Source organism: Schistocerca nitens, chromosome 3 (assembly GCF_023898315.1).
Source record: "Schistocerca nitens isolate TAMUIC-IGC-003100 chromosome 3, iqSchNite1.1, whole genome shotgun sequence".
In the NCBI taxonomy this organism is placed as follows: Eukaryota; Metazoa; Arthropoda; class Insecta; order Orthoptera; family Acrididae; genus Schistocerca; species Schistocerca nitens.
In genome coordinates, this window is record NC_064616.1 from 631,279,125 (window position 1) to 631,302,369 (window position 23,245).

At 36.1% G+C, this 23,245-nt stretch overlaps 1 long non-coding RNA gene across 1 annotated transcript in view; it reads left to right on the forward strand.

Annotated features, from left to right (window-relative positions):
* Window positions 1-14,995: 14,995 nt before the first annotated feature.
* The window catches only part of LOC126248572 (uncharacterized), a 35,586-nt gene continuing 27,336 nt past the window's right edge, over window positions 14,996-23,245 (forward strand). The window contains exon 1 of the long non-coding RNA XR_007545510.1: window positions 14,996-15,233. This is a non-coding gene — a long non-coding RNA (uncharacterized LOC126248572). The remainder of the gene's footprint in view (window positions 15,234-23,245) is intronic.

Here is a 23,245-nt window from a genome sequence, read left to right on the forward strand (position 1 = left end):
CACAACTAGTTTAGCTCTGCCACCTTGGATTTTGATTAACTGTCTCAATTCTGTTGCTCATAAAGGCTGTGATTGGTTGGAGAAGGGAGGGTAGGCGGATGCAGAAAGGGGCATGGCTCAGTGGTGTCATTGATAACTTGTAACATCATGGGAGTTCACATGATACCTTCATGAGCGTCAGCAGACATTTGAAGGTTAGGGTGTACTGGAATGCCCATAATATACTACTTATCATGTATACACTGAAATGAAAAGTGCAGCACTAAACACAGACAAAATGGGAGAGGGGGGAAAGAGAAAATTCTGGGCGACAATCATGGATGTGGTATCAGGAAAAACTCAATTCTATAGGAATTTAGCTTTACTACACCAGTCTCATGACAGCTTGTGGCGGTTCCACCTGCTTCATTTATCTTGTTGTGTGTTGATTGTTGTCCTCGGTGTCGGTGTCAACGTACTGTGTTGCTACACTGGATGAAAAATGGGGTTTGTTGAGTCCAACACTGACTACTTTAAATGATGTAGCCGATAGATGCACAGTTACGTTTTACATTGTTTTAATTTTCACTTTGCACAACCCCCTAATATTACACAGTTAAATGGCCAGTGCACCATTTTTAAACTTTCCATAAGCCTCATTAATAGTTTGCATGCGAAACTCCATATACTGCTACAAAAGTTTCTTGTTGAACATCTATGAGCAGTAAAACCTAACCACAAAGATCACAGTTCTTGAAGAATAATCAGTTTCATATGGAGACAGACACTGTCACTGATTTTTACCCAAGACCTAATTGTTTAACATTTATTTCCCAGTTAATTTGAAGCATTGTTGTTGTTATAACTAGCACAGGTTACTCGTCTGAAACCCAGCCGTGGACTAACTGTCTCGTGACCAAAAATCGGGCCCTTATAAATCATCGCAATAATAGGTGCTGAAACTACAGATTGTTTAAAGTTAAATTTACAGAAATTACATTTAAAACATAACTCGTTTGATTAACTTAATACATTGAAAAATTGGTTCTCTTTAACAGTTTCCTTTACTGCAAGCAACATGTGATTTTGTAGATTTATTGAGAGGTGGTGGTAAAATAAAGGTAGGTAAAAAAGGAGAGGAACTGAAGTTAGTAGGCTGTGTAATCCCAAAAAGTAAACAGAATGCATGTAAAAATATCAAAGAACAAAATTAATGATTACCCTGATGAAAGTGGCGATGGAATAATGAAAGTTGAGACAGCACAATTGTAGCTTGTAGAAACAAATCAAATTGCATCATGTATGACGAGGAAGATGTTTCTTTTGATAGTGTAGAGGAGAACAGTGAACTTGAAATATGTAGGTTAAAGTTAAATTTCATAGCATCCCAGGAAAGCAATGATGACATTATCAACATCAATTGTAAGGTGCAGGATATGACAGAAAGAAATCACTAAAGAAGTTGTTGAGGAAAATGTTAAAGTATTTTCCGATAGATGTGGTCTGCGGAAGGACTATGTTCACTAGTTTGGAGATGAGAGAATGTAGCCGTCCCAAACTACAGTTATATGTAATACCAATAGTAAACCAGAAGGCCATAGACAAAGATATTAGACACATACTGATATGGAATATTTTTTAGAGAGCCCAGTGACAATATTCTAGCCCCATTGTTGTGGTAATAAAAAATGGTGGATATTACAAAATTTCTCATCTTCTCTGGAAACAAAGTTTTTCGGCACATGCCTTCAAGATACACACAAACATAAAATAAATGGAACACTAAATAAAATATGTTATAGAGTACAATTACTCTATGTTAAAGCATGTTTTAGCACGTCCAAATTGTCTCCTTGCCCAGTTCCATAGCATTGTGTGGTATGAAATTGTATTATGGGGTAGTACACCACCTAGTTCACTCATTTTCCTAACCCATAAAAGAACTGTAAGAGCAATGCAACAGGAACATCAAACAGATTCTTTCAAAACCCTCATTCAAAACTCATCAGTCCTCCCACTTTCCTGTATGTACATACTAGAAATCTTCAAGTGTGCTAGAAAGAATTTAAAGAAATAAATGAAAATTTTAATAGCCATGAGTATGATACAAGACATAAGGAAAAGCTTCATGTCCATTCAGTAAGGACATCAGCCTACAAAACTTCTACGATAAAGAGGTTATAAAAATTTACAATAAGCTTTCACATTGAAAGGGTACAGTACTGCCCGAAATTGAAAATAGGTACAAAATACTTCATTATTTTTGTCAGAACAACACATTTTTTTGTAAAATAACTCAATTTCAATTAATACAGCGAAGCCGGATACCAGTGTGGGAAAGAATGACAATTTATTTATTTAATTGATCACATGTGCACTCCCACAAAGTAAATCCCTACATCCAGTTTGGTGAGATCTGTGAAATGAATGAATGTATGGTCGTCTGCTAACCGCAGATAGTGAATGTGAATATATGATCATCTTTGAGACGATCCTTTGGCCACCTTTGGTGGCACCAAAGAGATTAAATTTACCGGAGCTTTGAGCGCCTGAAATGTGGCTGACCAATACGGTAGCATGGTCTTCCCCCACCTCGACAGAGGTGCGAGATGACCTGAAGAACGGCCATGTTTCAGGACTCTGCCGCTGGCTCTTGTGCTGTTAAGACCTGTCTTAGGTGTGCTCCATAAAGACAAGAGAGTGGAGACATGGTATGCATGTGGAATATTTAAGAGCAGTTTGAAATAATAATTTCTCTATGTCAGGAACTTTTGTGGGGAGAATTAAATGTCAGGCAGGTAATATTAATGGGATCGTAGTAATCTTCGGAAGTGACCAACGGTCACAATGAAACCACGTGTAGCAATAAGTTGAAATACTTCCGTGTGCTTAAGTTAAGCTGAATTACTAGCGTGTGTACAATAAGTTGAAATATTTAAGAAATAGCGTGTGTACCATAAGTTGAAATATTTAAGAAATGGCGTGTGCAGGACTTGAAATTAGAGACGAGTACTTCCACGTGGTGAGTACTGTGTGAGTCTCAATCTGTGTATGAGACAAAGGATAAAGAGAAGTACTCATCCATGGTATCAGTTGAGGACTCGCGTGTGTGATGAATATGTTCTTAATATTACCTTGCGTGATACGATTCCGTGTGACGATAGATTCAAACTCTGAGAGAGAAGCAAGGTGAGTCGGCCGTCTATCCAGCAACGCCACTTGGCTTGCATTGCACAGGAAGACGTGCATATATCTCCAGAGTTCATAGTAGGAAAGTAGAATTACAAAGTGGGGCAGTGTCGTGTGAAACTGGAATAAATACTAATTGAAGTGGGAAAGCTGAAAGTGATAGTGTTGTGACTATTTATTGTATTGTATTCCATGTTGTAGTGTGGTGTATGTCATGTAATTTGGGTATGTGTGGTTTTCATGGGAGAGTAGCAAGGTAGTTTCAAAAGATTAGTGGGTTATGCTTGTTCCTTCGGTACCGCTCAGTCTGGAGGAAAGTTTCGTGATGATGATTGTGAGAGTCGAAGTGTGAGATATAATAAAAGATCCACCATCCTATCCAGAAAGTGCACTGTAGCGTTAAATAATTACGAGACCATAAGGTAGAGACTCATGTAAAGCCATGCCCACTGAGCGGACTTTCTCATGTGTTATTGTTGTAGGTTATAGAATTTGTGTGTTAAGGTTATAGAATTTATCGGAATAAATAAGATAGTGAAAAGAAAAAGATTGGTGGACTTTTCCTTCGAATTGTATGTTGTCATGATGTCCCGAATTTATAATGTGTGCGCCATTCATATTCAGTGCGGTGGCAATGTGTTGATAAAAGCCGTTAAATAAATGACAAAAAGAAAATGTGGTATTGCCAGTGCGTAGTGAACAGTCAGAGTTCTGTAAATCACTGATAGTCAGATGTGCGTTTCCGTTGCGTATTATTCATACAGGAGGATAATTTGTAACTTAATTGTGAGTATGAGAGTTCATGTTACTCGATAAATAAGAATGAATCCACTCGCTTGGCAGACCACTCATCTTGCAGGCCTGACTGCTTGATGCCACAGTATGAGCAAGGCATGTGGGTGCCTCTCAACATAAAGTAAAAATCATATCATCATTCACTCTCTTTTGTGAAACCCTATGGGCATTCTTGTTAGATCATTGCTACAATTCAGTAACAGTTATTTTTAAATATTTGAGGTACAAGAGACTTGAAACAAGACACTGCAGCTACTGCAACTAGTGCAAGCTTGTTTGTGAATACAAATAAAATTTATGTATCTGATGGAGTAAAACCGTGTTTGTGCTGTGATGTGTTACTGTTTTGTTCGAGTTTGTTTTGTGTCCCACAACCTGGAAAGGTTTTTGGATGAATAAATAAATTAAATAACACTGGATGCTAAGCCAATAAATAAAATAATCATTCCACAAATGGATAGAACAGAGATGTTAGAGGAATATATTTGTGTCAGCCTTTATAAGTATTTTGGATGGTGTGTTAGGAGAGGACTTATTACCAAGAGTGAAGCGTTATGTAGATGACTGATATCAGTTAGTAATTGGAAGGAGCATAACATAATTTTGGATATATCAGTATCAGGGGCATTCTCTGAGAATGGCATCAAAGTTACTGGTATATATCTGAATTTGGACAAAGAGAAATAAAGTTTTTGGATATGTTATTATAGTAGATGGCATTTGACAAAATCCAGAAAAGAATACAGGATTAGTGATATAAAAAAATTATGGAATAAATGAAGGACCACACAAAATAATACTCATAACTCATACTAATGCAGTGGAACTGGCAGCATCTGTAAAAAATGTGATGAAAGGACTCTAGGGTGTTGTGGATATAAAATATTACTGTGCATTACAATTGACAGGCATCCTTATTAAACTGAGAAATTATACATTTTATTAATAAAGACTGAAAGGGAACTCACTATGTTACTTTTGCTATTATGTATTTTAAAAGGTATGTCAATACTCTGTTAATGTTATGTAATAATAAGTACAAATGTTGTAATATTTTGTACATAGCATAGGGGACAGATAAAAAGGCTCACACAGTGCAATGGAGTGTTGGTGAATCATATTGTCTGGGTCGCCGACGCCTGACAGTCATACCAGTCAAGGACATGTTAGCGGCAGCCAAAACACAAATTATGATCTGGATATTGAGATGATTCAGATCAACATAAGAGTTCATAATTTATCAACAAGCTCAGCAAATAATCACTCACTGATAAAAAAGAAATTATATGAAATAAATATATACAAATTTAATTTACTGTGTGTATTTATTAAATATTAATATAACTAACTTTATTGTGATTTTGGTTTCCAGGAAAATTAATCTTTTGTGTGTGTCTAGTGTCTATTTTTAATATATGCCGCATGCGTTATGGTATTTGAGATAAATGGAAATGAGGTGCTACAAAGACTTGAACGCCATGAGCAGCCAATGGACCAACTGCAATTATGACAACCAACAAGCCACATGGTGTGGCTGTGTCATGAGTAAATACACTAAGATGTGCAAAATTATGTTTATAATAAATGCGTATGATTCTTAAAACATATATAGATTATAATTGTAGAATAAAATAAAAAAGGAGGCAGATTACTTAATTTATCCATCAGACTTCAGAAAAAACATTTAACACAGTTCTAAAGATAGCAAGAGTCAACAAGTGCGAGAACTATCGCACAGTCAGCTTAACAGCTGTTGCATTCAAGTTGCTGACATGAATAATATACAGAAGAATGGGCACGAAAATGACGATCAGTTTGGCTTCAGGAAAGATAAAAGTAGCACAGAGGCGGTTCTGATATTGTGGTTGATAATGAAAGAAAGACTGAAGACAAATCAAGACACTTTGATAGGATTTGTCGACCTGGGAAAAGCTTATGATAATGTAAATTGGTGGGAAAAACTCTGAGAAAAGTAGGGGTAAGCTACAGGTAAAGATGGGTAATATGCAATATGTACAAGAACCAAGAGGCTAACTTTGCAATTTACTGTTGACCCACTCAAGGTTATGGGAGTTGATCAGTATATACAATTAATAATCTCGGATAAAGGTTTACTGTGCTTGATGTTAGGGACTTAAATGTTAAATGCAGTTTTAAAGCACATGTCATGCTACTACCAATACTAAAACTCATAGTTCTCTCAACATACAACTCTCCTGATAGTGGTGGTGGGCAAGTTGTAGATTACTTATATAAACTTATTCTCCAAATAGAAAAATATGCCAAACACAAGACTTTAATTTTTGGAGATTTAAATTTTAATGTAAGAAAGAGACACCAAGAAATACTACTTTTCTTACATGTTAAGATCTCATAATCTCTTCTGTGCAAGACAACTCTCTTGCATTGACAATTTTGTTACAAATGTATAAAAAGATATTTTGAACTGTGGCAATTAGTGAACCAAAGGGCGATCGTGGACCAACTAATTGTGTCAGGCTATTAACTAATAAAAGCACTAATAACTTCAGGGAGAAGGTGAAGGTCCCAAACTGAAATAGACTGTAGCACCAAAGAAACTGGTATAGGCATGCATATTCAAATACAGAGATAAGTAAACATGAAGAATATTGTGCTCCAGTCGGCAAAACCTATATAAGACAAAAAGTGTCTGGCACACTTACTAGATCGGTTATTGCTGCTACAATGACAGTTTATCAAGATTTAAGTGAGTTTGAATGAGGTATTGTAGTCATCACATGAGCGATGGGACACAGCATCTCTGAGGTAGCGATGAGGTGGGGATTTTCCCATAGTACCATTTCCCAAGTGTACTGTGAATATCAGGAATGTGGTCAAACATGAGATCTCTGCTATCGCTGCAGCCGTAAAAAAATTCTGCAAGAACAGGAGCAATGATGACTGAAGAGAATTGTCCAATGTGACAGTAGTGCAACCCTTCCGAAAATTGCTGAAGATTTCAATGCTGGGCATCAACAAGTAACATAGTGTGAACCATTCAATGAAACATCATCAATGTGGGCTTTTGGAACCAAAGGCCCAATAGTGTACCCTTGATAACTGCATGACATAAAGCTTTACACCTCATCTGGGCCCATCAACACTGACATTGGACTCTTGATGACTGGAAACATGTTGCCTGATTGGAGAAGTCTTGTTGCAAATTTTATCGAGCTGATGGACGTGCACGAGTATGGAGACAACCTCATGAATCCATGGAACCTGTATGTCAGCAGTGGACTGTTCAAACTGGCGGAGGCTCTGCAGTGGTGTGAGGTGTGTGCAGTTGGTACGATATGGGACACCTGTTATGTCTAGATACGACTCTGACAGGTAACATGTATGTAAACATCCTGTCTGATACCCTGCATCCATTGTGCATTCTGACGGATTTGGGCAATTCCAATAGGACAATGCGATATCCCAAACTTCCAGAACTACTACAGAGTGGCTCCAGGAATACTCTTCTAAGTTTAAACATTTCCGCTGGTCACCTAACTCCTCAGAAATGAACATTATTGAGCATATTAGGAATTCCTTGCAACATTCTGTTGCACAGAGATCTCCACCCCATCGTAATCTTACAGATTTATGAATGCCCCTGCAGGATTTATGGTGTCACTTACCTCCAGCACTATGTCAGACATCACTCGAGTCCATGCCATGTCATGTCATGGCACTTCTGCATGCTGAAGGGGACCCTATACGATATTAGAAAGGAGTATCAGTTTCTTTGGCTCTTCAGTGTAATATGCTCTTCCAGATACGTTGAGGAAGCTTGTAGCAGGTTTTCTCGCATTCTATTTGAAATTTTCAATACTTCCTGTGCAGTGGTTAGCAAATGAAACAAAACTAAAGCAGGCAAGACAGGCCAAATATCTTTGCAAAAATGGTTCACACCACATTTAAAGAAGCTAAGATTATTGCTTTTGATATGCCATAATAAAATAAAAGGTGGTAGCACTAATAAAACGGCGTACAGCCTCTAGACATCCTACAGATCACAAAGCAGGTTAGCTAAATGCAGAGAAAACGATAACTTCATTGAAAACTCCAATAAGAAATGTCAGGCTGCCATTAGGTACAGGTAGACATTGTGTAAAAGTTAAAAACGATGTTATTGTCACTCCAGAGGAATTTATGCTCTTTTTTCTCAATTCTGCCAACCTAACTCGTCGTCCTCTCATAAAAAAGGTTTGAAGGGTGCACCAAAAGCTAATTCACAATCTGCTCATATAAATCAATTTTTATAAAAGTTTGCTGATACAAGGCCAGCTTTTAATTGAAGGAAAGTGGAAGTACGTGCTGAATTAAATCAGTAGCGTAATTACGTGGTTCCAAAAAAAATAATGATCTTAATATCACTTCCTCTCTGCAATTTATGAACTGGATGTTAATTAGCGCTATTTTTTCAGAATGTCTAAAAAATACAGTAGTAATTCCATTACACAAAAGGGTGATAAATCCTGCACTAGTAATTATTATACAATTTCTCCAGTATATTTTTTCTCAAAAACAATTGAATATTGTATACAATATCAAGTTTATATGCATATGTCAGAAATCAGTTACTGACTAAGTCTCAGTATGGTCTTAGGTCCCAGTGATCAAGCTGTTCAAATTTTGTTTCTACTGTGCAGCCCTCTGTTGAATCCAAATTAACTTCTGAAGCCACACTAATGGACCTCAACAAGTCGGTAAACCACAGAATATTACAGGAGAAACTATGGTGTTACAGCATTAGGGACACAGAGCTCTGCCTCATTAAATCTTATCTCAATAGCAGCAAACAAATTGTAAGCTACAGTCCTCAAAACTCAGTTTCTGAATGTTACTGGAGGCGTTTCCCACAGGTCAGTGCTTGGGCCACTACTGTTTATAATATTTATCAATTACCTGCCGGCAATACGTCATGCAAATTTGTACTTTATGCAGATGATTCAGTTTTCATCAATTCTGGGAAGGACATAATTACACTGAAAGAGCAAAGTAAAGATTTCCTTGAATTTCCCAGTATGTGATTTGAAGCTAATGAGCTAGCTATTAACAATGAGAAGACTCTAAATATTTGTTACAGCTTATCCAATATTGATGATAGTCCATTCCTATCAAACTCCTTGGCATATACCTAGACACAAAATTAACTTGGGAGAATCACAGACACTATACGCAAGTTATCTATCTACTGAAAAAAAATATGCATATCTGTTTCTGAGAAACTTCTATTTAACTCCTCTTATAACTTCTATCATTGCCATCTACACTATGGTATTCTACTTTGGGGTAATTAGCCAAGGGCAAGGAAAATTTTTATTTGGCAGAAAGAAGCCATTAGGAGCAATGCTGGGATCACCAAAAATAACATCGTGTAGGCATTATTTCAAAGAATTACAGTTACTGACAGTTGAATACCTTTCATCAAATGGCTGCTTTTTGTACATAAAAGAAAACCTCAACAGTTACAACTTTATGCAATCAATTCACAATAATAATATCTGTCAAGCATTAAAGGTAGAAATACCTACTTTTTGCGTGGCCATCCTCCGCAGCAAGTGTAGAAATATAGGTTTCATGAATAAAAAGCGCTTTTTCTTGCTGCACTGTAGTACTGTATTTTATTACTCCCAGGCATGTTTTGCCTTTTTTACTTTGAAGCATTTTCAGTCGGGTCTCAAATGATACAGTTTTGATATGTGTTATTTGTAGATTATAAAACAATTCACATCTCATTATTTACGTAAACAAGCGCTTACTTACAGTTCTTCACGTTTTTTGTTGGCAGCTGCGTTTCCTTTCATCTGGCCACATGTTGGAGGTCGCACTAGAAATTGACTTACGATACATAAGCACATTTTCACGTTTCGAACTTTTTTTCTTCACAATTTTAATATTGTTTGTCCTCATTGGTGTGGCGCACAATCAGTCTTCTGTCACTAATTGCTAATATTTGATCACAAACTGTGAGTTAAAGACGTAACTACTGTCAGTTCACAATACATCTCATCCTGTTTGGTTTGCTTATGCAAGTTGCCAACCTACCGAAGTGTATGCTAGAAACTAAGGCCCATTTCACACTGGGACACTGGTGACGGTCGCCTGTCATGGTCACCAGTGACTGTGGTGAACACTCTTGGATCACTGGTGTCTGACACCGCAGTTATTGACAACTAATTAGTTAGTGAAATGGACTCGTACAGGGGTAACAATTAAATTTCGCTAGCCTTTTATGGTTCGAAAATTAAGGTATTAAATTTGGAAAAAGAACATACAACTTACCAATTTTGTTTTTCCTATCCATGCTCGTCCCACTGCAATCAGGCACAAACTTCATTATAATTTCTTGCCATGCACTCATTTTCATCAGTTTGTTGCTATAGTGATCACTTTTGACATCCCAAAAAGCAGGACAGCTTTCTACTTCACTTACAAAATCTTCCATGTTAATCAAATCTAAACTCATGAGTATAGTGTGTAAAGTATAATGTGCAACGAATATTTCACGTCTCTGTCTCAGAAATGACTACCCATCAGTTGGCAAATCTACAGTGCTGTATCTGTGATCAGTGTTCCAAACTAATACATGCATGGCGATGACTGCTGTGAACAGAGTGACCTTGTCCATCACATATGGCGAGGGTGTGTCACTGCTGGGTCACAGTGGCTTGGTGAGGCAGTGTAGTGTTCCGGTATGAACACTCCAGTTCAGACGAATGTATCTCTGTTGGTGACCGTCGCTGGTGACTGTCACCAGTGTCATAATGTGAAACAGGCCTAACATCTATTCATTTCTGTTATATTTGTAGCTGTGTGTGTGTGTGTGTGTGTGTGTGTGTGTGTGCTGTAGAATGGTGAATATGAATGTAATAGCTGTCAGAGAGTGGTTGGATATTTTAGTGTTCAGATGATTTGAGTTTTGGTTTAAATTTTTGTGGAAGGGTTCACGGACAAGTGAGAGGAAAAATTACATACTGACATCAATAAGGTTCATAAAAATATAAAATTCACAATTGAAAGACAACAGAATAATCAAATTAACTTTCTGGATATAAGAATCAAAAAACAAAACAATAAAAACATGTTTGCAATTTACCATAAACCCACAGCAACTAATGTTATAATTCCCCAATACTCGGAATACCCACACATACAAAAGCAAGCAGCACTTTGACACATGCTCCACAAACTCAACACAGGGTCACACATCCAATAAAACCATAAAGAACTTCACATAATATTGCAGATAGCTGAAAGCAATGGCCCCGTCAAATTGGGATACTTTGACCAAAATTTTCAATTTAAGTGTGATATCGGTCACACACAGTTTCCTGAAACTGAATATTGTATTTTGGGGGCTAGCCACCTAGCTACTGATTAATTTACCTAAGTTTATTTAAAACGATGTACATCAAGCAAAATAATTTTTTTGTTACTGGTCAAAGTTACCTCATGGTCGGGGTTACTTTGGACACTTGCACAAACTTAATGAAAAATACTTACTTGGGCAAAATATCCCCAGCTGTCGTGTAAATTGACCAACTTCATGATAAGTAAATGTATATTTATATTTCAAAAAATATTTTAAGTAACCGTAATGAAGCTGCAGTACATTTATCATCAGTCGCACACCATTATATTATACAAGCTTATTGAATAACATTTGAATTTAGTGTGATGTGAGGTAACAGTAACCTCCTCAAACCACTCAATTTATAGAAAAGCCTTCAAGTTCTTTTTCTGAGAAATGAACACCACACTTCAAAATATCTGGTTTGTTGAGTACAAAAGCTATTTGCTCAAATGATATTAAGCATTCGTCCAACACTTCTGGCCACACAAACTTATTTTTCTGTTTCCTTAGAACCCTAACAAGAAATTCTGAGTCAGTTTTCTCTTTGATTTCACCCACAAAGTATTTGCGTGTATTGTGTGTTGTCAGCACACAAACAATCACAAAGTCATTATTTTTTACACTTTTTTGAGTCATCCCTGAATTCCCCACACATTCAGCAGTCTCTCCAGCCATTCTTTCTTTATTATCTTCAGCTGAGAACAAGAAATAAAGTAAAATAACCTAGGTGATTCAAAAGAACCATAACAAGAACCAAGATAAAGCAGAAATAAGTTAACAAGTGATTACACAATCATAAATGATTTTACCTGTATTTAATAAATGAATATCTGGATCATTGTCCTCACTGGAAGTGGAATCTGGGTCATCTACAAGGTCTTCCATACACAAACTCTTTCCTGCTATGACATTTACTCTGGAACGCCGTCTGCGAGGTTCAGCATTCTCTCCATTTCTCATCGATTTCAAAAGATCGATCAATTCATTGGAGACTGTAGGCATAATTTCATCCAAGCCAGAGTTGTTCTGAGCAGTTATACGGCTCAGTACCTGCTCTGGATTAAAAGGCCAGATACCACATTTTCTGAATCATGAAATAAGATTCTGACTTACAGGTTCATTTTCTGGTGAACCTTTGATCTTATCATACAGGGTTGATAATAATGCTGGGAAACTATCTTTTGACAAAATATGTGACCTCTTTTTTAAGCCACTTTTCCAGTTGTCCAAAATTTTTAAGGGGCCATAAAATGCCACATCTAGTGGTTGGCACATGTGTCTGGAGTGTTCTGGGATGCACAAAAAGGCAATGTTATTGCTTACAGCTGCCTGTATGACTTCAAGAGTGAAGTGGGACGATAGATTGTCTCCAATAAGCACAAATTTGCCCCACAAGCTTTTTGGCATGTGGAAGAAATAATTTCATAAACCAGTCTAAAAAATTGGCATCATACCAACCAGAACTACTTCGATTGTACCTGGCTTTGCTGGGACCCCCTTTCACCCAGGTTTGCCACAAATGTTCAGACTTATAAACTACATATGGAGGTAGAACCTCTCCAGCTGCAGAGCCACAAAACATCAAAGAAATGCTGGTTTTGCTACTGTCCTTCACCTGTTCTGCGTATTTCACCCCTCACTTGAAAATGCACTTCACACCCGAATCATCACATAGGTTCGTTTCATCAAAATTAAAACTTCTTTCTGGAGGTACACCAGTAACTTCATTTTCGTCTTGAAGTGACTGTTCCAGATTAATGAAATAGTTCTTTATTACATCTGCTGTAATTCCCACTTTTTCACGCCTGATATTCTGGCAGTTCCTAAATGTAAGACCATTTTTTATGTCTGCTAACAAATGAACATACCCAATCAATACCTGGCAAAATATTCCTGCCAAATAATTTAACTGGTCTTCCCTGTATATCTAAATAAGACTTAGCAAGGTGTCGTAAATCAAGGCTGTCAAAAGGGAAACCCCATTCAGTAACAACAACAGCATGAAGCACCAAAGCTATCTCCTCTTCACAAGAAAATACAGTGGGCTTGCCAAACTATTTTTCATGCCTGTTGTGAAACCTATTACTTATGTTCCTTTCGCTATATTGTATTTCTTAGCAGCTGCAGTGATTGACAATGTACCTTTGTTAACCTCATTTAAAGCTGACTCGATATTTTCTGGAATAGCACTGTTATATCTTCTTGCTGAAGGGAGTCTTTATGAATTCTTGTCATTTTCTCTTTGTTTAGGCCTACCTACAACATAAGAGCAAAAAATGCTGTAAAACGGAAGAAAAGCCATTAAAATCGCTATTTTTGTGTTGTGGGGATACTTTGACTACTGGCCAAAGTAACCCCACATAACTTAACAAACATGCAGTCCTCAACGAAACGTTTATTTTTAAGTTTCATGAGTCAATTCTTGCTCAAGATATTATATAAGCATTGTCAATAGATATCTTAGAGCTTACTACAATACACAAACACTGGAAATCACCACTGATATTCTTCATATAGGTATTTAGACAGACGAAAAAAATTTGCGGAATGTAACGTTCAGTATGTCTGCCATTTATGACTGCACACTTATGTTCTTTGATTATGGGATTTGTGCTGCCATCTAGCGACAATGTGGAGAACTACGACGGAAAGAGTGCACTCAGCTAAGTTCAGTAATATCTGTGAAAGAGACGCTCAAAGTTTTTCCTAATTTTTGAACAAAGTAAGACCTGCAGTCAAAGTATCCCCACTTGACGATTACAGTTGTAACATAGTCACACAGCTAAACAAACAAAATTAAACATAAAATAAAAGCAGAAAAACAAAATCACTGACAGCAACAAAACAGAACCAAACACTATTATAAACACTCAGTACAATAACAAATCACAGAATAATCAGGAAAATTTAAGAGAAAACACAAGATGGTATACAATGACATAGAAACACAAAATCACTAACATTTCCAAAAGACAGGGCATAACCATAGCATACACAACAGACAATTCTATCAAATAAACCCAAAACTGACAAATAACATACATATATACTAGAAATCACGTATATATCAATTACAGTGTAGCTCTTGTGATGGCAGATACACAGGACAAACAGGCAGAGCATATGATGTCGGATACAAAGAACAGATGAGAGCCTGGAAGTATAAGGCAAACCACTCCACATTTGTAGAACACCTAAGGGAACACAATTACAAACCAACCACTTGAGAAGAATAAGACATGAAAATAATTATAATCAACAATAAAAAACACCTACTAACCCTGCAACAAAATTATCACATGCAGAAAACCAAAGCAGAAAAGAAAACCCTGTTAATTGATCAAGTTTACGTTCCAAACAACTCATTGTTTACACTAGTAGATAAATTAATAGAGTAATGCTCCAATAGAGGATTATTATCACAATAATAATGATAGTAATGATAATACCAGTCACTTGCCCATGAACCTCTCCACAAATCATTTCAACCAAAACTCAAATAAGCTGAACACCAGAACTTTCAACCACTCTCTGAGAGCTATTACATTCATATTCGACATTCTACAACACACACACACACACACACACACACACACACGTTATGACGTTAGTTTCCAGCAGACACTTCGTTAGGTTGGCAACGTGCGTATACAAACCGGGCAAACAGGATGAGACATGAGGAACTGACAGTAGTTGCGTTTTTGATTAAATATGTACAATTACTGACAGAAAACTAATAGTGCGCCGTGTCAGGAAGGGCAAACAGTATGTAAATAGTAAAGAAAAAAAAAGTTCGAATTATGAAAACGTTCTTATATTTCGTATGTGAAGTTCTGATGTAACCTGCAGCCTGTGACCAATTGAGAGGCAACGCAAATGCCGACCAAAACCGCAAAGAACTGTAAGTAACCACGTATTTACTTAAAACGGAATGTGAATTGCCTTAAAATTTACAAATAACATATATCAAAACAAAACTGTATCATTCTATACACTACTGAAGATACCGTAAAATAAAGAGAGTCTGTGAGATATAGAACACAGTGCAGCAAGAAAAGACAGTTTTTATTTATAAAACAAGTATACCGTCAATTCGACGTAATAAAACACAAAACAGTTACAAATATGTAGGACTAAAGCTTTTCAACACACTACTTGCGCAGGCAATGTTACCTACTTTCATTCTATGCTTTTTTGTGCCCCTTAGTATCTTGTAATGAATGTTCAAGTAACTAAATAATGTTCAGCTAATATTTATACTGTTACCATATTTGCAAATTTTTGTGTATATCCTTTATTAATTTATTGCGTGATACTTATTAAATTACCAATGTATAATTCCATATTTAACAATGTGGAGGAATCTTTATTTACCACGTGTTGTTTTTTGTATCGTATATGTGCCTTTATAAAACCTCTTTTACATAGTTCATGACGATATCAATTGCATGCAAATGCTTAAAGAGGGATGAATAAATAAATAAATATTTGGTTGAAAAACCTTGGGAACAAAAATATGCCAGCTCACTAGAGCATGGCTTTAGAAGCCAAAAATCACACTGCTATATATGACAGTGTGCACAATGTTCTAAAACTTCTGGATGATAAAAGTCAAGTAATAGGAATATTCCTAGACTTAATAAAAGCATTAGCCATGGTTGACCACGCCAATCTCATTAGGACAATTAGACACTGTGGTATAAGGACTTCCGATTGAGCTGTTTCAGCGATCGTATCCGAAGAGTTAACTTATGGTTTACATACTGCAACACTAAACTAGTTCCTGTGTGCTTGTCAATTCAGACCCATTCACCTCTGGCATTCATCAAGCATCAGTACACAAACCTCTAGTTCTTATCTGTATTTATGACTCATTCCTAAATATTGAGGCAAAAAGAAAAGTATTGTTTGCTGATGACATGGCAATTATAATACAGGTAGAAAATGATGACAGTCGGCTAGAACCCAGATAAACTAGATACTTTTTAATGACAGTAAAACAGCATCATTAAATTTTTGTTATGAACAAAACTGAAGTGTCCAATATCAATGTATCACTTTTAGTATTCAACCAGCTGTAAATAGTAAGGAGGCTAAATTCTTCAGCCTGTGAATCCAGAATAACAATGAACCCGACATGCATTAGACACATGTTAATTCAAAGCTTTGTAACTATTGTTGTATTGTAAGGACCCTAAGAACCCTGCGTAAATAAGTAATAAGTGGAGTCATTCCATGTCAAGTCACCCAGGCCTTGACACCCACCATGTCAGATTTTGATGAAACTTGGTACAATTACTTCTTTTATCATCCTGAAAGCACTTGTAAAATTTTTTTGCTCTATCTCTTATAGTTTTTTTTTTTTTTTTTTTTTTTTTAGCTAACGGATGTTTAGGATGTTTAGTTTTACACAAACTGCAATATCTATAGTCTCAGACCTGGTAGAAAGCTCAAATTTGTTTTAAAATACTCTTAATTGTATAGGCTATTAGATAAAAGAAAAATTATGTTGCCCTTTTAACTTGTTTAATAGTTATCTGATTTTTAAAATAATATTAATTATATTTTAAAAATAAAAAGTAAAAAATTATTACAGTGTTAAATAGTGCTTGGATAGTATTTTATTATGTTTATTTGAGCTTTCAGTAAGTACTGTTACTTAGTTTACAGAGATTCTTTTCAAATATCCTATAAAAGTAACCAGAACAGTAATCAGACCAAAAGTGAAATCAGTATGTCAGATATTCAAACCTTGTGCGTAGGGTTATTTAAAAAATCTGACTGTTTCCAAACAACCTACACACCTTCAAAAAAGTTACAACCGGTATCTGAATTGAGTGAGGAAGAAAAAGATTTGATCCACTTACGATCTGGAATTAATCTGTGTGAATTTAAGAATATATGTTCACACCACAGCTACTACTTCTTAAATGTTTTTGAAAAGTATCAAACAACATGTGTAGACCCACTAAAAAACACAAAAAGCCCATCAAAAAATCGTTGAGAAGTGTAGGCTTGGATCTTTCTAAACAATTACTGACAAAAAATATTAGCATAAAACCTGGACAAAAGCTTTGCTCAACATGCCGTAACTTTTGTGAGGAAAAATTAAGAGTTGAAGTCAATGAAAGTGAAACAGATGATGAAGTAATGGGTGAATTAGAATCATTGGAATCCAGAAATGAATCCCTCGTACAAACAAACATTGCTCTTGATAATTTAGGTTTAACACCGATAAAGCTTCATGGCTTGTCAGAACAAAGTAAAGGGTCTTATTTTAAAAGGAAGGTTAGCAGTATTGATAAGACTGCAAAAAAGGCGGTTTCAAAAGCATTAAAATATGATGCACCAAGTTCTGATGATGACGAAGGAGATAAAAGTGTGGTTGAGAAAGCAAAGGATTTTGATGTAATGATTTCTCTTATGAAAGAGAAGATTTCATCTGTTGGGAGGTCTAGAAAAATCCAGATTCTGACCTTGGCTCCAGATTCTTGGAGTCGAAATAAAGTGATGAAAGAATTTAATGTGAGTGAGTACATGGTGCGACAAGCTAGAAAGCTAAAATCTGAAAAGGGTATTTTGGAAACTCCTGGTCCAAAAAAAGGTAAAAATCTTTCTGAAAATACAGTAAGACTTGTAACAGATTTTTTATAAAAAGGATGAAAGTTCCAGAGTGCTATCTGGAACAAAAGACAAAGTAAGTGTTCAAAAAAATTTGTACATGCAAAAAAGACTCATTTTGTGTATCTTGAGAGAACTTCTTTCTAATGGGAGAATCCCGAGGTAGAAGTAGGATTTTCAAAATTTTGTTTCTTGAGACCTAAATGGTGTATTCTTGCTGGTGCTGCAGGCACACACACTGTATGTGTATGCAGTATCCACCAGAATGTTAAACTATTACTGGATGCTGTGAAAATTGAAGAATCTTATAAAGACCTAATTAAGATGCTTGTGTGCAACACGCAAAACCAAAACTGCATGCTACATCATTGCGACAGCTGTCCTGCAAATACTGCACTAACTGAGTACTTAACTGAAAAACTAAGTGAAGATTATGATTTAGAAGAAGAAATTGTAATCAGTCAGTGGGTTAACACAGACAGGGCAGAAATGATCAAACAGTCTATCACTGTTGAAGACTACATTTCTTTATTGGTTAGGTCATTGGAAAAGCTCACCCCGCACTCGTTTATAGCAAAATCCCAATCAGCAGCCTTTAAAAGATTGAAAGAAGACCCACCACCCAAAACAGCAATTATTGTGATGGATTTCAGTGAAAATTATTCCTTTGTTATACAAAATGAGATCCAAAGTTACCACTGGAATAGAGGTAGTTGTACTCTACACCCAGTTGGAGTTTTTCTAAGAAATGAGGAAAACAATGTTTTTGTTTCCAACCACTGTTTTATTAGTGATGACCAAGAACATGACACTGGTTTTGTTAACTTTGTACAAAAATAAATTACAAAGTGGCTGTCATTACATCATACTGACATTGACTCAGTTCACTACTTTACAGATGGTTGTGCTGGGCAGTACAAAAATAGAAACAGTTTTAAAAATTTGACTGAACACTTGAGAGACTTTAATTTGAAGGCCCAACACACTTTTTTTGCAACAAGTCATGGGAAGTCAATTTGTGATGGCCTAGGATGAACTATTAAAAGAATTTTAAGGAAAGCCAGTCTACAGCTTTCAGACGAAGAACAAATAATGACAGCAATCGATGTGTAAAAGTTTTGTGAAAAAAATATTGAAAACATTCATTTTCACTTTATTGACAAAAAAAGACGCTGATTTGCTACGGTTAAAACTAAAAAAATGTTTTTCAGCAACCCGAACCATTTCTGGAACAAGAAGTTTTCATAACTTCAAACCACTTCCAACAAACAGCCTTGAAATTAGAAGGACTACAGATAGTGTAAAACCCTCCTTAGTCTTTTCTTTCCATTCTTCATCTGATTGGGTTCGTGTTGAACCATCCATAAATAGCTATATGGCTGCAAATTATGACGATAACTGGTACTTTGGACTGGTAAAAACAATATTCAATGATGAAGAAGATGCAGAAATTCTATTTCTACATCCTTCAGGACAAGCTGCACCATTTATTGGCCTGAAAGAGAAGATTCTTGCGTAGTGCCTTTGGAGCACATAGTCTGTGTAGTAGACGCACCTCAATCAAGCGGCACTGGAAGAATGTATTACTTCAAAAAAGACTGTATCAAAAGAACAGAAAGCTCTTGGATGAAGTGGAAAAACAGTTTGAATCAGCATTAATGTTTATTAAAAAGACAAAATTACTCAAAAAATTCAATGTTTCAAGCAATCAGTTGGGTTATACATAAGTGTCATAAGTACACTATCTTTGTACATAATTCTAATGTAATCTACTATAATTAATAAACATGTTAAAAAGCCATCATTATTTTTGTTTTATCAAGTAGCCTATATGTTTAAGAGTAAATTAAAACTAATTTGAGCATTCTATCAGTTCTGAGACTCTAGATATTGCAATTCTTATGAAACAAAACATCCGTTAAAAAAAAAAAAAATACATATATTTTTTTTCATAGAAAATATTAATATATTTTAATAGTATCATTTTTATCTTCAAATATGTATAATAAATAAACTTGCTGCAAAAATTCATGATGTTATCTAAAAGAGTTTTTAAGATAAGCAATTTTAAAGTTTTGAATACAAATTAAATTTACCATTTCCGAAGGTTCGGAAAACGCAAAACATAAAAATTTAAAAATTCATTTAAAAAAAACTATAAGAGATACAGCAAAAAAAATTTGCAGGTGTTGTCAGGATGGTATTAGAACCATTTGAGCCAAATTTCATGAAAATCTAAGGAGGTGGGTGTAAAATTTATTTTTTATTGGATGATTTGTATGGAATGACCCAGTGCATGTTACACATTTATGCTCATTCTCGTGTAAGATATCCAGTCTTAGTCCATGGTAACTCTCTTGCAGCACAGAGTACATTCAAATTACAAAAGAGAGGTATTGGAATCGTTACTGGAAAGAGTGTTAGAGATTTATGTAGGTCTTCACTTTAAAAAATTAAAGATATCACCATTCCCCTGTATGTACATCCTAGGAAAGTTCACTTTTAATCGAGAAACATGAAATAAGTAATGTTGTTGTTGTGGTCTTCAGTCCAGAGACTGGTTTGATGCAGCTCTCCATGCTACTCTATACTGTGCAAGTCTATTATTCTCTGAAAAACTACTGCAACGTCCATGCTTCTGAATCTGTTTAACGCATTCATCTCTTGGTCTCCCTCTACGAATTTTACCCTCCACGCTTCCCTCCAATACTAAATTGGTGATCCCTTGATGCCTCAGAATGTGTCCTACCAGTCGACTTCTTTTTCTAGTCAAATTGTGTTGCAAATTCCTCTTCTCCCCAATTCTGTTCAGTACCGCCTCATTACGCATGTGAGCTACGCCTCTAATCTTCAGCATTCACACATCTCAAAAGCTTCTATTCTCTTCTTGTCTAAACCAATTATCGCCTATGTTTCACTTTCATACATGGCTACACTCCATACAAATACTTTCAGAAACGACTTCCTGACACTTAAATCTATACTCGATGTTAACAAATTTCTCTTCTTCAGAAATGCTTTCCTTGCCATAGCCAGTCTACATTTTACATCCTCTCTACTTCAACCATCATCAGTTACTTTGCTCCCCAAATAAAAAAATTCATTTACTACTTTAAGTGTCTCATTTCCTAATCTAATTCCCTCAGCATCACCCAACTTAATTCGACTACATTACATTATCCTTGTTTTGCTTTTGTTGATGTTTGCCTTATATCCTTCTTTCAAGACACTGTCCATTCTGTTCAGCTAATCTTCCAGGTTCTTTGCTGTATCTGACAGAATTATAATGTTGTCGGAAAATCTCAAGAGTTTTTATTTCTTCTTCATGGATGTTAATTCCTGCTCTAAATTTTTCTTTTGTTCCCTATATTGCTTGCTCAGTATACAGATTGAATAACGTCAGGGATAGGCTACAACCCTGTCTCACTCCCTTCCCAACCACTGCTTCCCTTTCATGCCCCTAGACTCTTATAACTGCCATGTGGTTCCTGTACAAACTGAAAATATCCTTTTGCTTCATGTATTTTACCCCTGCCACTTTCGAAATTTGAAAGAGATTATTCTAGTCAGCATTGTCAAAAGCTTTTTCTAAGTCTACAAATGTTAGAAACATAGATTTGCCTTCCATTAACCTATCTTCCAAGATAAGTTGTATTGCCTCGCGTGTTACAACATTTCTAAAGAATCCAATCTGATCTTCCTCGAGGTTGGCTTCTACCAGGTTTTCCATTCACCTGTAAAGAATTCATGTTAGTATTTTGCAACAGTGACTTACTGAACTGATAGTTCTGTAATTATCACACCTGTCAACAGCTGCTTTCTTTGGGATTGGGATTATTCTATACTTCTTGAAGTCTTAGGGTATTTCACCTGTCTCATACATCTTGCTCACCAGATGGAAGAGTTTTGTCATGACTGGCTCACCCAAGGCTACCAGTAGTTTTAATGGAATGTTGTCTACTCTTGGCACCTTGTTTCGACTTAGGTCTTTCATTGTTCTGTCAAACTCTTCACGCAGTATTATATCTCCCATTTCATATTCATCTGCGTCCTCTTCCGTTTGTATAATATTGCCCTCAAGTACATCACCCTTGTGTAGACCCCGTATATATTCATTCCACCTTGCTGCTTTCTCCTCTTTGCTTAGGACTGGTTTTCCATCTGAGCTCTTGATGTTCATACAGCTGGTTCTCTTTTCTCCAAAGGTCTCTTTACTTTTCCTGTAGGCAGTATCTGTCTTACTGCTTAGCCATTTTGCACTTTTTGGCAATCTCATTTTTGAGATGTTTGTATTCTGTTTCACGTGCTTCATTTACCGCATTTTTATATTTTCTCCTTTCACCAGTTAAATTCAGTAGGCCTATCTCCTTTGTTACCATAGGATTTCTACTAGCTCTCATCTTTTACCTACTTGATCCTCTGCTGGCTTCAATATTTTATCTCTCAAAGCTACCCATTCTTCTTCTGTATTTCTTTCAGCTGTTGTTGTCAATCGTTCCCTAATGCTCTCTCTGAAACTCTTTACAACCTCTGGTTCTTTCAGTTTATCCAGGTCCCATCTCCTTAAATTCCTACCTTTTCGCAGTCCGCATCTGCCCCTGGAAATGTCTTACAATTTAAAACCTGGTATCTCTGTTTTGCCGTTATATAATCTATCTGAAACTTTCCAGTGTCTCCAGGCCTCTTCCATGTATACAGCCTTCTTTCACGATTCTTAAACCGAGTATTACTTATGATTAAGTTATGCTCTGTGCAGAATTCTACTAAGTGGCTTCCTCTTTCATTCATATTCACCTACTACTTTTCCATCTCTTCCTTTTCCTACTATCAAATTCCAGTCCCCCTTTACTATTAAATTTTCATCTCCTTTAACTATCTGAATAATTTCTTTTAGCACATCATACATTTCTTCAATGTCTTCATCGTTTGCAGAGCTAGGTGGCATATAAACTTGTACTACTGTTTAGGCATGGGCTTTGTGTGTATCTTGGCTACAATAATGCATTCACCATGCTGTTCTAGTAGCTTATCCACATTCCTATTTTTTATTCGTGATTAAACCTACTCTGCATTACCCTTGTTTGATTTTGCATTTATAACCTTGCATTCACCTGACCAGAAGTCTTGTTCCTCCTGCCACTAAACTTCACTAATTTCCACCATATCTAACTTTAACCTATCCATTTCCCTTTTTAAATTTTTTTACCTACCTGCCTGATTAAGGGATCTGACATTTCATGCTCCGTTCCATAGAATGCCAGTTTCTTTTCTCCTAATAATGCTCATCCTCCT